We start from the raw sequence: 12,877 nt of genomic DNA, 5'->3' as shown, positions 1-12,877 counted from the left end.
ACGCGTCGACGTCTGTGCTGGCGGCGTCTGTGCTGGTAGCGTCTGTGCTGGTGGCGTCTGTGCTGGTGGCGTCTGTGCTGGTGGCGTCTCCTCCGTTCGAGCTGCAGGCCCTAGCGCTCCGACGGGTGTACCATCAGCTGCGGGGCCTGTGCTCGGACGGAGATACGCCCTCCGCCAACCAGTCGGTCCGCGACGTCCGGGAGGAGGCAAGGCTCAAGACCTAGGAACGATGGCGCATTCAGCTTGTCGCCGAGGATACTGTACGGCGTCGTCGAGCCGTTGTAGCGGTCCTACCGAACTGGGAGGCCTGAAAAGATTGCGGCGGGATCCGCTGACGTACAGGATGACACAGATGCTCTCCGGGCACAGAGTGTTCTGGGAGTACCTAGTAAGGATTCGGCGGGAGGTGACTAGCATGTGCCACCACTGCGAGGAAGAGGAAGACACGGCACAGCACACGCTAGATTTCTGCCGGCGTGGGAGGAACCGCGTCGTGTCCTACGACTCGCCATCGGCGATAGTTCGGCCCCCGAGGCGATCGTAAAAACCACGCTGACGGGACAACAGATGTACATCGCCGTCCGCTCATACTGCGAGCAAATCATGCTCGCAAAGTAGTGCGCCGTGAGAGAAAGGGAGAGAGGACAACATCCATCGAGAGTGCTGTCACACCGAGGAGGGTCCGCCACCGTGGCGTTAGAAGGAGTAGTCCCTCCTAACGACCCAATCAACCAAGGATGACTTCCGATAACACCATCAGGGAAAAGACGAATTCGTAACGGATGCCCAACAGGGCACTCCTACCAATCGTCAGGACGACCACCGTGGAGGTTTTAGCCGGTACGAATCCAGCTCTACCCGGCGCCCTCCCCCCGGAAGGCGCGGGGCGCCTATGAAGGTTTCCTCCACGAAAAAAAAATTTGCAAACGAGTCCCATTTATTAATACTATCCCTATGAGATGGAAAAAGGTTTCATCCCGAAAGCTTAACTTAGCCCAGAGTAATCGATAAGCATACATAAAAATTACATTTACGCAAAAAAAGTAGTTCACATAAAACAAATACAAAAAAAGGTGTATAACAAGATCAAGAGGACAACATGATCTACAAGATGTAAAAGGAATCATCCCGATTAATCAAGCCATTTCGGCCAAATGGACGATCATACATACATTAAAAAAGGTATATATTATATACATGTCGGGTTAGCGTTATAATTAGAGTTGGGATTAAGGGCGTGAAACAAATCTTCGTTGTGATTAGACATTGTCGTTATGCAATAGAGAAGATATTGACTAGAGCATATATGATTGTTACAGATATCGACAAGTAACCGTGGTAATTAGATACTCGAGACGCTAATGACAATGATCCTAGGTTCGATAACGAATTCGCGGTTAACGGGATAATAGTTGTATGCTGTCACAGAATCTAAGTCCGACTCTCGGTTAACAAAGCGTGATATATTCGCCGATCGTAAAGACGTTATTCTTTCTCGTTGGTGAGATCGCACGAGAGAATGACTTTCCGTCGCGATGATGCCACAGAGGAAAACTATGACGGGGTGTGTCTAAGGGATCCTCGGATTCGTTAAGCGATGCCTTCGTTCGGAAGGTGAGGGAAATTGACGTCGCTGTTAATTGGTCAATTTCCATATCGGTGGTTAGAAAAGGATGCTAGCCGCCCTTGAGAGAGAGAGAGAGAGTTGCTAGCGAAAGCGCCGTACGTGAGAGCTATACGGTTACTCTATCCCTTTGTTTAGGTAAACGTTTATCCCTTGACCGCGGCTACGTTGGCGACTGATTGTCGCCTCGGGCCCAAGCTCATTGTTACAAATCTCGAATAAATACAATCGGATTGAATGACAATTGTTTAATTACGGCTGTGGTAGAATCTAGATTACAATATTACGGGATCTTCCCAAAGTTCCAAAGGAAGGCTCCGGTGTTCTTTCATCTCCGACATATATATACTATAGGATCTAAGATCCATTTAACGTACCCTCTTTTTATCCTATCTAGCCTTTCTTCCATGTTCCAATCCCATACCTCTGCTCTAAACAGCGCCAAGCTCTCTACCAATGCTTCAAACATCTTCGTTCTCCTCTTGTAGTCCTGTTTGAATCCCACACCTCCCTGTCTTTACATATTAGTCCTGCTACGTTCCAAAAGCACATTTTTATCCCCTTTGTATTCCGCCTCCCCCATTTTCCCCTTTTTCACTTTTCTTCCCCTCTCCTTCTTTCTTCCTCCAGTCTCTCTTCGTTTTCGTTCCATATGTAACATCTGTTCTCCACCTTTAGTTTCTTGTAGCCTGTCTTTACGTATTCTCCCTTTTCCCTTCTTGCTCTGGCTTCCCTTCTTATTTGCTGGACAACACCAAACTACATACTGACAGAAGAGTGCAAGCTAGAAGAAATCAAGGAAAAAGCATTAAAAAGGGCAGCAAGGTATGAGGAGAGAACTCTAGAATCGGAAAAGGAGATGGTAAAAGAGTGCATAAAGGAAAGTGAGAGAAACTGGGGAAATGGACAGGAAGGGAAAAGAGCAAGAAAGAGAAAGAAGGAACTAGAAGAGGTGAAGAATTAAGGGACATAGAGGGAAACAGGAGAAGAGCAAAAAAGTTGGACAGAAGACCAAATTGTAGAAGAAAGGAGGAAGAGAGAAACAGAAGAGAGGAGGAAAAGGATAATCCAGATATAGCAGATACTACAGAAACATAACCAAAGATGAGATGCCAAAGTAGTTGGAAGGGAGGATGAAGTGGAAGGACAGGAAAATTATAGCCAGATTCAGGTGTGCAAACGAGACCAAAGCAAAGGAACACTGGAAAGAGGAGGGAGAAAAAAGGTGCAGATTATGTAGAAGGGGGAGTTCTATTGGGGCATGTGTGTGGAGCAGACGTAGAGAGGACAAAGCCGTGAGCGTGGTCGAAATCTCTGGGAAACTGGAGAATTCGAACAAGGAAGTTAATCAGAGCGAAGGGCTAATGTTTATGAAAAATAGTAGGTATAAAATCCGAAGAAATTCGGTCGGGAAAGGCGTGACAGGCGAAATATAACCTCATGTGAGGTTATGATAGTGAGGAAGCCACACTGGGACGCGTGATAACAGCGCCGCTGCACGAGCTACCCGGAGAACTACACGGACGCAGACATATTGGAACGCGCGCCGAAAGCGCGTCGCGCGGGCCATTTGAAAGTGACAGCGACCGGCGGCAGTGACAAGTGCGGGTGTAAGTGGCCATCTTGCGCGCCCAATGGGGAAAAAAGAGAGGAAGACAGGGAAGGATAAAGAGGAAAGCATGAGAAGAGAGGGTGAAGCGGAGTTGGCTGTCGTGCTGACACAGGTCAGCACCAGAAGCATGAGGAAGGCGATCCCCCCTAAGGAAGGGTTCTTCTGCTCCGCACTGAATGTGGGGAACTTACAGATTGAGGAAACGACCGGAGGAAGAGAAGACCACCGCCATCGAAGCTCCCCGCGCGATGTACGTGTGCTCTACGTACTTCTTCTTATCCTGTTCATTAGAGTGGGTCATAACCAATCGGTATCGCGGATCGTTACCCTCACTTCCTGGACGAAAAGTGTGAACAACGAATCCGCGTTCTTCGGTCAAAGAGCAGATCCACACCAAGCTTTCCTCCGAGACACCTTAAGGGCAGTTCAGCACTATCGAGCAAGTGGTCAAACAGTCATCATCACGTCACTCTCGAGCAAGTCGTCAATAAGTGTTCGGTCGAATACAGTCAGTCAACGCAACGATACTAAAAGTGTCTCAGGTCGTACTCACTTGTCGTTGTTCGTACACACATTCATTATTGTATAACACCGAAGTTGTTGGATCGATTAAGTATATAGTAACCTGTTAATCGCAGCGTTATTTCAATTAATCACCCTTATTATCCCACAAGAAATAAGGGATCGTACGATTCGTGGCGTCGATTAGTCAATCGTAACGGGAATTTACGACTCTCGTTGGCGCGCTTCGTCGAGATCGCGTCTCCCCGCGAACGTGCGAAAGTTTCTAGCACGGTCGCCCTAGCGGTGGTGGCCGAACCATACAGAGTTCTGGATGCTCCGGACTGAACCGGAGATACGGACGAAATGGTAGCGGTCACCTGGATATCAACGCCGAGGGCGTTCGCCCACGGAGTCCCGCTGGAGCGCAGGAACGGATACGTGACGGTCGAGTGGGCACAGGAATGGTGGTGGTTGTCGTGTACGTATCACCCAACTGCGGATGGGCAGCGTTCGAGGAGTTCATAGACGGGGTTGTCGACTGCGTCAGACGGCACCTTCCTCGGCAGATGCTTGTACTAGGAGACTTCAACGCACACTCCACGGAATGGAGAAACCCCAGGACCAACGCGCGCGGCCGCGCGCTGTCAGACTCGGCCGCGGGACTTGGACTCCTGCTGGTGAACAGGGGCTCGACCAGCACCTGCGTGACATGGATGGGGAGCTCCGTCGTTAACATCACATGGGCCTCCCCTGATACATTCAGACGGATTCCAGGCTGGAGAGTAGCCGATGGCATCGAGACTCTCTCGGACCACCTCTACATATTCATGGAGGTGAAAGGTACACCTGGACCTGGAACGGTGACCGCGGGTAATGGCCGCGACCTAATGAGAAGAGGACGCGCGCACCCACTACCAAGGTGGAAAACCAAGGAAAAGGACGACGATCTACTTCGAGCGGCTGCGATAGTGGCTGCCTGGAACTAGGAGGCCTCGACGACGCAGGCAGAAACAAGCGTGGAGGAAAGGCCGAGAACCTCCGTCGAGTCATGACGGCAATATAAGACAAGTCCATGCCGCGAACCAGGCTGGGCACCGGGCGAAGCAGAACCGTATATTGGTGGACCCCCGACATCGCGAAACTGAGGGCGAAATGCGTCTGGGCCCGAAGACGGTACCTGAGGGCCCGCCGCTGGCGACGACGCGACGAGGAAGAAGTCTTCCGGCGCTACCAAGCGTACCGCGTGCTACGGCGCTCGCTACAGAAGGATATTAAGGTCGCGAGGAACCGTGCTTGGTCGAAGCAGTAGAGTCTGACCCATGGGGAAGGCCATACAGGACGGTGACGCGAAAACTTCGCGCGAAGGGACCTCTGGCAACGACGGAGATGGAACCGGCGTTGCTGCTGCAGATAGTTGAGACGCTCTTCCCGCCGCAAGAGGACAGTACGGCAGAACAGCTGCGGTACACAACCTGGACCGGAGAGTGGACAGACGAATGGGAAGTCACGGAGGAAGAACTGTGGGAGGCGACCAGAAGAAAGGCCTCCCGCGATATGGCGCCGGGCCCGAACGGAATCCCGGGCCGGATCTGGGGGGAAATAATGGGGGTCATGGCTCTCAAACTTCAGCGCCTCTACACAAAATGTCTGAAAGAGGGAGTCTACCCCCGGGCATGGCAGACAGCGAGGCTGGTTTTGCTGCATAAAGAGGGCCGACCGATGAATTCGCCGTCGGCGTACCGGCCGATATGCCTGCTGGACAAGGTCGGTAAGATCCTCGTGAGAGTCGTCGCCGCCCGATTGGAACGACACATGTCGGGGCGAGTGCCGAGCTGGCATGAAAGCCAGTACGGTTTCCGGAAGGGGCGCTCAACGATCGACGCGATCAGGCGCGTGCGGGCAAATACAGAAGATATGATTTCCCGTGGGGGCGTTGCGTTAACGGTATCTCTGGACATCGTCAACGCGTTCATCTCCATATCATGGGACTAGATAGTGGCGGCCCTGGAACACTTCGCTACCTCGCTCCCAGCTACCTCGTTTGGCTGACCCACGCCTACCTCGACGACAGGAGGGTGTGATACGCCAGCAGGGAAGGGGAGAAAAAGCGGCCCGTCGAGTGCGGCGTACCGCAGGGTTCGGTATTGGTGCCGATCTTGTGGATCATAGCGTACGACGAGGTACTGCGCTGCCCGCTGCCCCCTTCCTCCGAGCGCGACCATAGTGTGTTACGTTGACGACACTTTGGTCCTGGTCGGGGGTCGCGGGTGGCACAAGACGTTGCGCATCGGCGAAGTCGCAACGGCCTGCGCGATACGTGCGGTGCGCGGACTGGGCCTAAGGGTCTCCCCTGTGAAGTCGGAGGCCATCTGGTTCTACGACAAGAACAGGCGAGGGGCTCCCGCGTCCGGACTGAGCGTAAGCATGGAGGGAGAAACTGTCGGGGTGGGATCGCGAATGCGATACCTGGGTCTCGACATCGACAGCCAGTGGACGTTCGAGCCGCACTACGACTCCCTGATCCCGAGGGCGACGGCGGCTGCCAACGCCTTGTGCGGCCTACTGCCGAACATCGGCCCGGCGGGAGTCGCGGTGTGCCGACTATATGAGGGCGTCGTTCGGTCTCGGGTGATGTACGTGGCCCCGGTATGGACGGACGATCTGATGGCAGGATGCGATGGCAGCATCCTGCTTCTCTGGAGCAGGCTGCACAGGGTAACTGCCATTAGAATCGTCAGGGGATACCGAACATTGTCGCACGCGTCGGCGACCGTTCTGGCCGCGTCTCCACCGTGGGAGCTCCGGGCGTTGGTGCCCAAGAAGAGGTACGAGCAAAGGAGACCGTGGGACTCGAGAGGAGACTCGGCCGAGTAGGCGGCCCCATACGACCTAGGAACCGCCGAGGAGGATGCGTGGGACTAGTGGCGATCCCAGCTGATCAACGAAGCAGGCGAACACCGAGACGCGGCGGCAGTTCTCCCAAATTGGGGCACATGGAGAAGCCGCCGCGGCCTCCCGCTCACCTTCAGAATGACCCAGATACTCACGGGACACGGCGTGTTCGGGGAGTATCTGAAGAAAATCGGACGGGAGGCGACGGACATCTGTCACCACTGCGGGGAAGACAGGGACACGGCGCAGCATACGCTGGAGGCCTGTCCGGCATGGGAGCTGCCCCACTACACCCTGCGGCAAGTCATTGGCGAGAGGCTGACCCCCTCAGCGATCATAGCAGCGATGCTGAGCGGGCCACAGGAATATGAGGCTGCCCGCCTCTTCTGCGAGAGAGTTATGTTCGCAAAGGAGCAAGCAGAAAGGGTGAGAAAGAGAAATTCTCACCCGTGTAGGATAACGCGATGGAGGAGGATGGCAGTTAGGCGGCCAAGAACTAATTCATTGCAAACACAACGAACCGCGACTAGAAGGAGGGACGGCGCCAGGGGCAATGGCCCCCTCTAGCGCCAAATTCAACAGCCAAGGAATCTACAGGACTGGCTCGAAGAGAGGGCGCGGGAGAGGATGCAACAGAAGTAATTCACCCGAGGTTCCTGGAGTACCCCCTGTCATACGCGTAGGATGGCCAACGTGGAGTTTTAGTTGGTAGGAGTCCGGACACTATTCTGCTGCTACTGTTATTAGCGGCAGCGGAGTGTCCATGAGGATTTCTCCACGTGCAAGAAAAAAAGAGAGAAAAGATTATGTGGAAGGGAAAAAGAGGACCTGAGACATGTAATAGAAGAATGTGAAATAACGGGAGGACCAAAAGATATGAAAAAAACACTGAATGAGAATGGAGAAGGACTAACAGAATTAAAAGCAATAATAGAGAAGAGAAGGACAAGGGCAATACAAGACGGGGAGGTAGGACAAGAAGGTAGCACAGCAAGGAGGCAAAAGACCAAAGGACAATAATGTGTAGTCATAAGTTGCAATAGTTTGTAGTCGTTAGTTTAGCGACTAGAGATAAGAATATGCTAAGGAGTGCAATACAATAAATGTAAGAAATGTAAATCGAAAGTTCGTCCAAAGCCGAAAGGCACGGACTAAAATAAATAATAATAATAATAATAATGATATATATACTATACATATACTTTATGTCCTTCATATTGCCGTTGCTGTAGAAAAATATCGGGTTTATTTTAAATCCAATTTGAAAAATAATTTACCGTATAATAAGTATAAAAAATGAAATAAAATGACGCAAAAATTAAGACAGTAAGTAGAATCTTGTAAGGAATACAGTGGAAGGGTCGTTAACTCATGAAAGAAATCGGAAACGCCTGACAATGACTGATTTTGAGATGATTATCAATGTAAATTTAATTTATTCCAACCAATTATTTCTCATTGTCAGATCACTATGGCGTTTATTAGTAGGGTCTGCGTGGACACGCAACGCAAGAGGCTTCGAGTATTTCGCGAGAGTCGCGACCACGGCTTCGAATAGATACATCACGTATCAAACTGTGTTTCGATGATTAAGTCATTTCAATTATCATCTTTTTTTTTTTCCTTTTTTAGTTTTCCTTTTTGTTAAAAAATGTTATGTTGATTCGCGAGATCGTAAAAAAAGACAATCGCGTGAAATGGCTGTCAAACGGACTCGCGCCCGACGAGCCTCAAGAATTCCGTGGCCCCGTTATAATTACAAATCAATCGTTAATTAATAATTAATAACATTAGGTACGTATATCTATTAGCAGTATTAAGATTCACCCACATCGTTCGGCACGCATCATACAGTAACAGTAGATGATCAATCATTGAACGAATGTGTTTGTTTCATCAATTTCATACAATGCTTTTTTACAATTCTTTATTCATTTTTTGTTGTTGTGGAACAAAATTTTGCTCACCGATATGATTTACTTACAGGATATAGGATAAACGTGTCGCTGATCGAAGATCACTTTTTGGATGAAGTAAGGAAGAAACCTTTAATTCCACTGATTCTGTACTTTTTTTTAAGTTTGATAATCGTACTGTAACTATAAAAGTGTAATTATAAATTATCTGATTAATGTGTTATACTCAACAAAATGACATAAATATATGAATTATTAAATCGATAGAATTAAAATTTGACTGTAGTAGATTCTTTTATCATGAATGTTAAAATTTTTAATTTTTGGAATAGGAAATATAAAAGACTTAAAAACCAAGAATATAGTGAAGTTTAAGCTATTACTTTCAAATCATACTTTAGGAAAATGCTTTTTATTTTTAATATTAAAATCGATTCTAAGTTCATTGAAAAATTTAAGGGAGCACTATTATACATAAAATATATACTTCATCATCTAGAATAAAAACCGATTTTGTCAATAATATTTTGAAACATTAAATTATCTCAAAAATTAAGGATATCAGCTGTAAAAGAAATTCGAATAAGTCGATTAACAGAATTAGAATAAATATAAGCATTGTAAAATAATCTTTTATATACAATCTTTTTTATCTAGTCGTAGATCTATTTCAACCTAATCGTTCTTATCCAACTTCTACGATCGGCGATTTTGTTACACTTTAGAAAAAAGAACTCAATTGTCCAGTTGATATAATTAAGTTGCTTTTTAATTTAGCGACACGTTTATATTTTTTAATCGCAATCGTACGAATCAGATTGGAATAAAACATGCCTGTTACAAACGTACGTTACGTGAAACTAGAAAAACAAAAGAAAGTACACCATCCACCAATCCACCCTTTCGTCATTACGAAAGTTACAAGTGCTCACCCTATCGTATGTAAGTCGTTGATTAACATTTACACCGTTATGTACAGGATATAATACATTGGGAAAAGAAAGATGGTAAACAGAAAGATCGTCGCTATGGTAATAATGAAGTTATAATAAAATAATAATTATTACAATTAATCCTAATAATGGTAGGTACAGATATTTTTAAAATTTCTTCTTCTTTTTAATAAAACAATAAGATTAAAGCAAGAAAACAAGATTTTGCTTTATGATTATATAGTTACGTGTCTTACGCATTTCCGTTCTTTCGCAACAAGCAAAAAAAGAAATTTGACTACCTGCTGAAATAAAGAAAGACAAATTTTCACGCACACACATGAAACAATAGAAAGGGAAATATAATCTATGAAGCGAGGATACAAGCGTATAATACGAATCTCGAAATACAACATCGAATTTTCGCGTGATTAAGAAAGGTTGTGCCCTCATAGAAAATAATAAAAGAATCTCAAAAAAAAAAAAAACTATTTGTTTCGTGATGTTAAAACTCGTGTTAAAACTCATGTGAAAACAGAAATAAAAGGTATGGGGTGAAACGAATTTACTACCACTAAGAAAACAAGAGGTCGTATCGTTAACAAAAAACAAATGAGTGGTAACGTAAGGCAAAGGACGCAGGAATAAATCTACACACGTGTGTTTTCAACACACGCCATATATGCCAATTCCTCCTTCTCTCTTTCTCTCTCTCACGAAAAGATTGAATTGCAAATATAATGCGAACGTTAATCGACGTTAATTTGGTATGTAGTTGATTGACGCAAAATGTGATAACACAATGCAATTGTAAAAGCTAAGAGTAGAATCGCAGCGACGTTCCAACATCCACGTTAATTAACACTTAAAAATTACAATAACACTATAAAATACACGTTGACGTGTTGACTAATGTATAGAATTATACACGTGTATATTATAATAGTATATTCATATAACTCTAGGCTATAAGAAACAAGTTTCAAAGTAATAAAAATAAACTTGAAAGCAGTATATCTACTAATTATTAGGAATATTAAAATAAAAGAGTAAAGAACCTCCTTAATTCCAAAGCAATAAATTTATTGTTATTAAAATCGTTAAATAATAAAATATCTATAATCAACGTAGACAAACGTTATCGTCAAAAAAATCCAAGAATAATTTTATAAAAATTACAAAGATTATTTTTAAAACATTCCCAAGGCAATTTTACAACAATTTCAAGGAGTTAATATTTCGATCAACACGTCAACGTCCAACGTTCAATTGAAACGACGCGACGCAACGAAAAATTAAAAAATTTTTTTCTTTTTCTTTAAAGATCAATCGCCGACGTATATGCATCGTTGCTAAACTGCACGCAACTGACGAACTGAAAAAAATGGAACACGGCTTTAAACTAAAAGCGGACGGTGCTAGACATCTCTAGCATCGCCTCGAAGGTACAGGTTTCTCGCATTCTAACACGATACAGGTTTACACTCTACGTTTTGCACACTTTGCGCTTTCTTTTTTTTTATCTTTCACTATTTCTTACACCTTCCTTCCTCTCTCTCTCTCTCTCTCTCTCTCACACACACACACACACGCTCTCTATCTCTCTTTCACCTTCTCGTTTTGTACAAATCGAGGAGTAGGGAGTTGGGGAGCGCTTATTAAGCGGTAAGGGAGCAAAGAAGAGCGTTACAGGGGGAGGGTTGGGAGAGTTAGGGTGTAAAATATACTATTTGGCAGTTTGGCATTTCGTCGGATATGAATCAGACTGTTCGCTATTTCGAGACCCAGGCGACGATGTCCTTTTATCCTCGACTCTTGAAACGTCATCGACCACGAAAATTGCTTAGAAAATGTAACGGGGAGAGATATGGAGATCATATCTATAAAAGGAGTGCTCGACAAAAGTTCCTGATTGAGTCTGAACACGACGGAATGGACACAGGATCGATACTATTATTCTTACTCTTTAATTAGAATCTAAATTGGAGATTCGGCTCAATAATAATCGCGCAAATATATGGGGTTTTTGAAACAGCTTGCTATAAGCAACAAAGATCAACGACGCTTATATAGTGGCAGGAAACTTTTAAAAAATTCTTCGAATAAAAAAGTGCTTAACACTTTGACTCCCACGTTGGTCATATATGACTGACCACGGTTTCTCCTGTGACGCCACGGTGGTCATTGGTGACCGGAGCGCTTGAACTTCTTACAGTTGTAAAAATTGAATGAAAATTGACAGTTAGGGCATTCTGAATATAACCGATAAATAGAAGATGTTTTAAATAGAAATAAAAAGTGCCCCATTGAACAATTAAACATTTTTATTGGAACATCAATAAAAGAAAAATGAGAACAAATCTTGCATCTAACGGTGTACTGTGTTTGCATCCATATCTTTGAGGGGTAATCTACGAATATTATTATAAACACACCTTAGAAAATAATCGTAAATGCTGCTTTATAATCATACAATTGAAGTTAGTGAAGTGAACATATCTTACTATTATATATAGAATGAGCAAATACTGTTTACTAATAACTTTTACAATATATTCTGGACGTTTTGCTTACGACGAAATAACGAATGCGAATGGTTTGTTGAAATAAACGAAGCCTTGTTATAACATGTCGCTATCAACTGTTACCAAGGCGCCATGGTGGTCACCCGTGACCACCAATAAGATAAACGGTCCATTGGGGAAAAATGTTGTCATACATCATCAATTTATTATTATTTTGCCATTATATGCTTTGAATAATAAAAATACTCCCGTGGCGTCCTGAGCGAGACATGTGATTTTGGCGTGGCAGTCAAAGTGTTAAAAGTGATTTTGTTTTCTGTTATAAATGAAAATATGTAGTGGTTGTTATAGTGACTTGATAACATTGTGTAGATACTTCGAATAAAAAAGAATTTAAAAATTATTTTGTTTAGAGTTATAAAGCATTTTAGTTTGGCCTATTTATATGTAATATTATTTGAAATTAAAAGAATATATCCTGTATAATTAATTTATCTATGGTGTTAAATGTTTACTGCGATAAGTACGATACATATCATATACCCCTACGAAATTTTACACGTTTTTTCGAACCCCCTATAATTCATCTTCTATTCTTGATAAAATCTTTTCAGTCTAAAGTCTAGAGTAACATTTTTTATAAAACGTGTTTATAAAATGGGGCAGTAAGAAAAAGCACTGGTAACATGTGAGGCTTTAACAAATTAAATCAAAGATATTTTTCCTCCAACGAACGTCTCTACGTATGTAAGAGCGCGTAAATACATAGTTATACACGCGTACGAGAATATTCTGTACACATTATACCATTATTGATCTCACTCACTCACTCACTCACTCGCTCACTCACTCACTCACTCACTCACTCACTC

Source organism: Bombus pyrosoma, linkage group LG6 (assembly GCF_014825855.1).
Source record: "Bombus pyrosoma isolate SC7728 linkage group LG6, ASM1482585v1, whole genome shotgun sequence".
NCBI lineage: Eukaryota > Metazoa > Arthropoda > Insecta > Hymenoptera > Apidae > Bombus > Bombus pyrosoma.
This window is presented reverse-complemented; position numbering follows the sequence as displayed.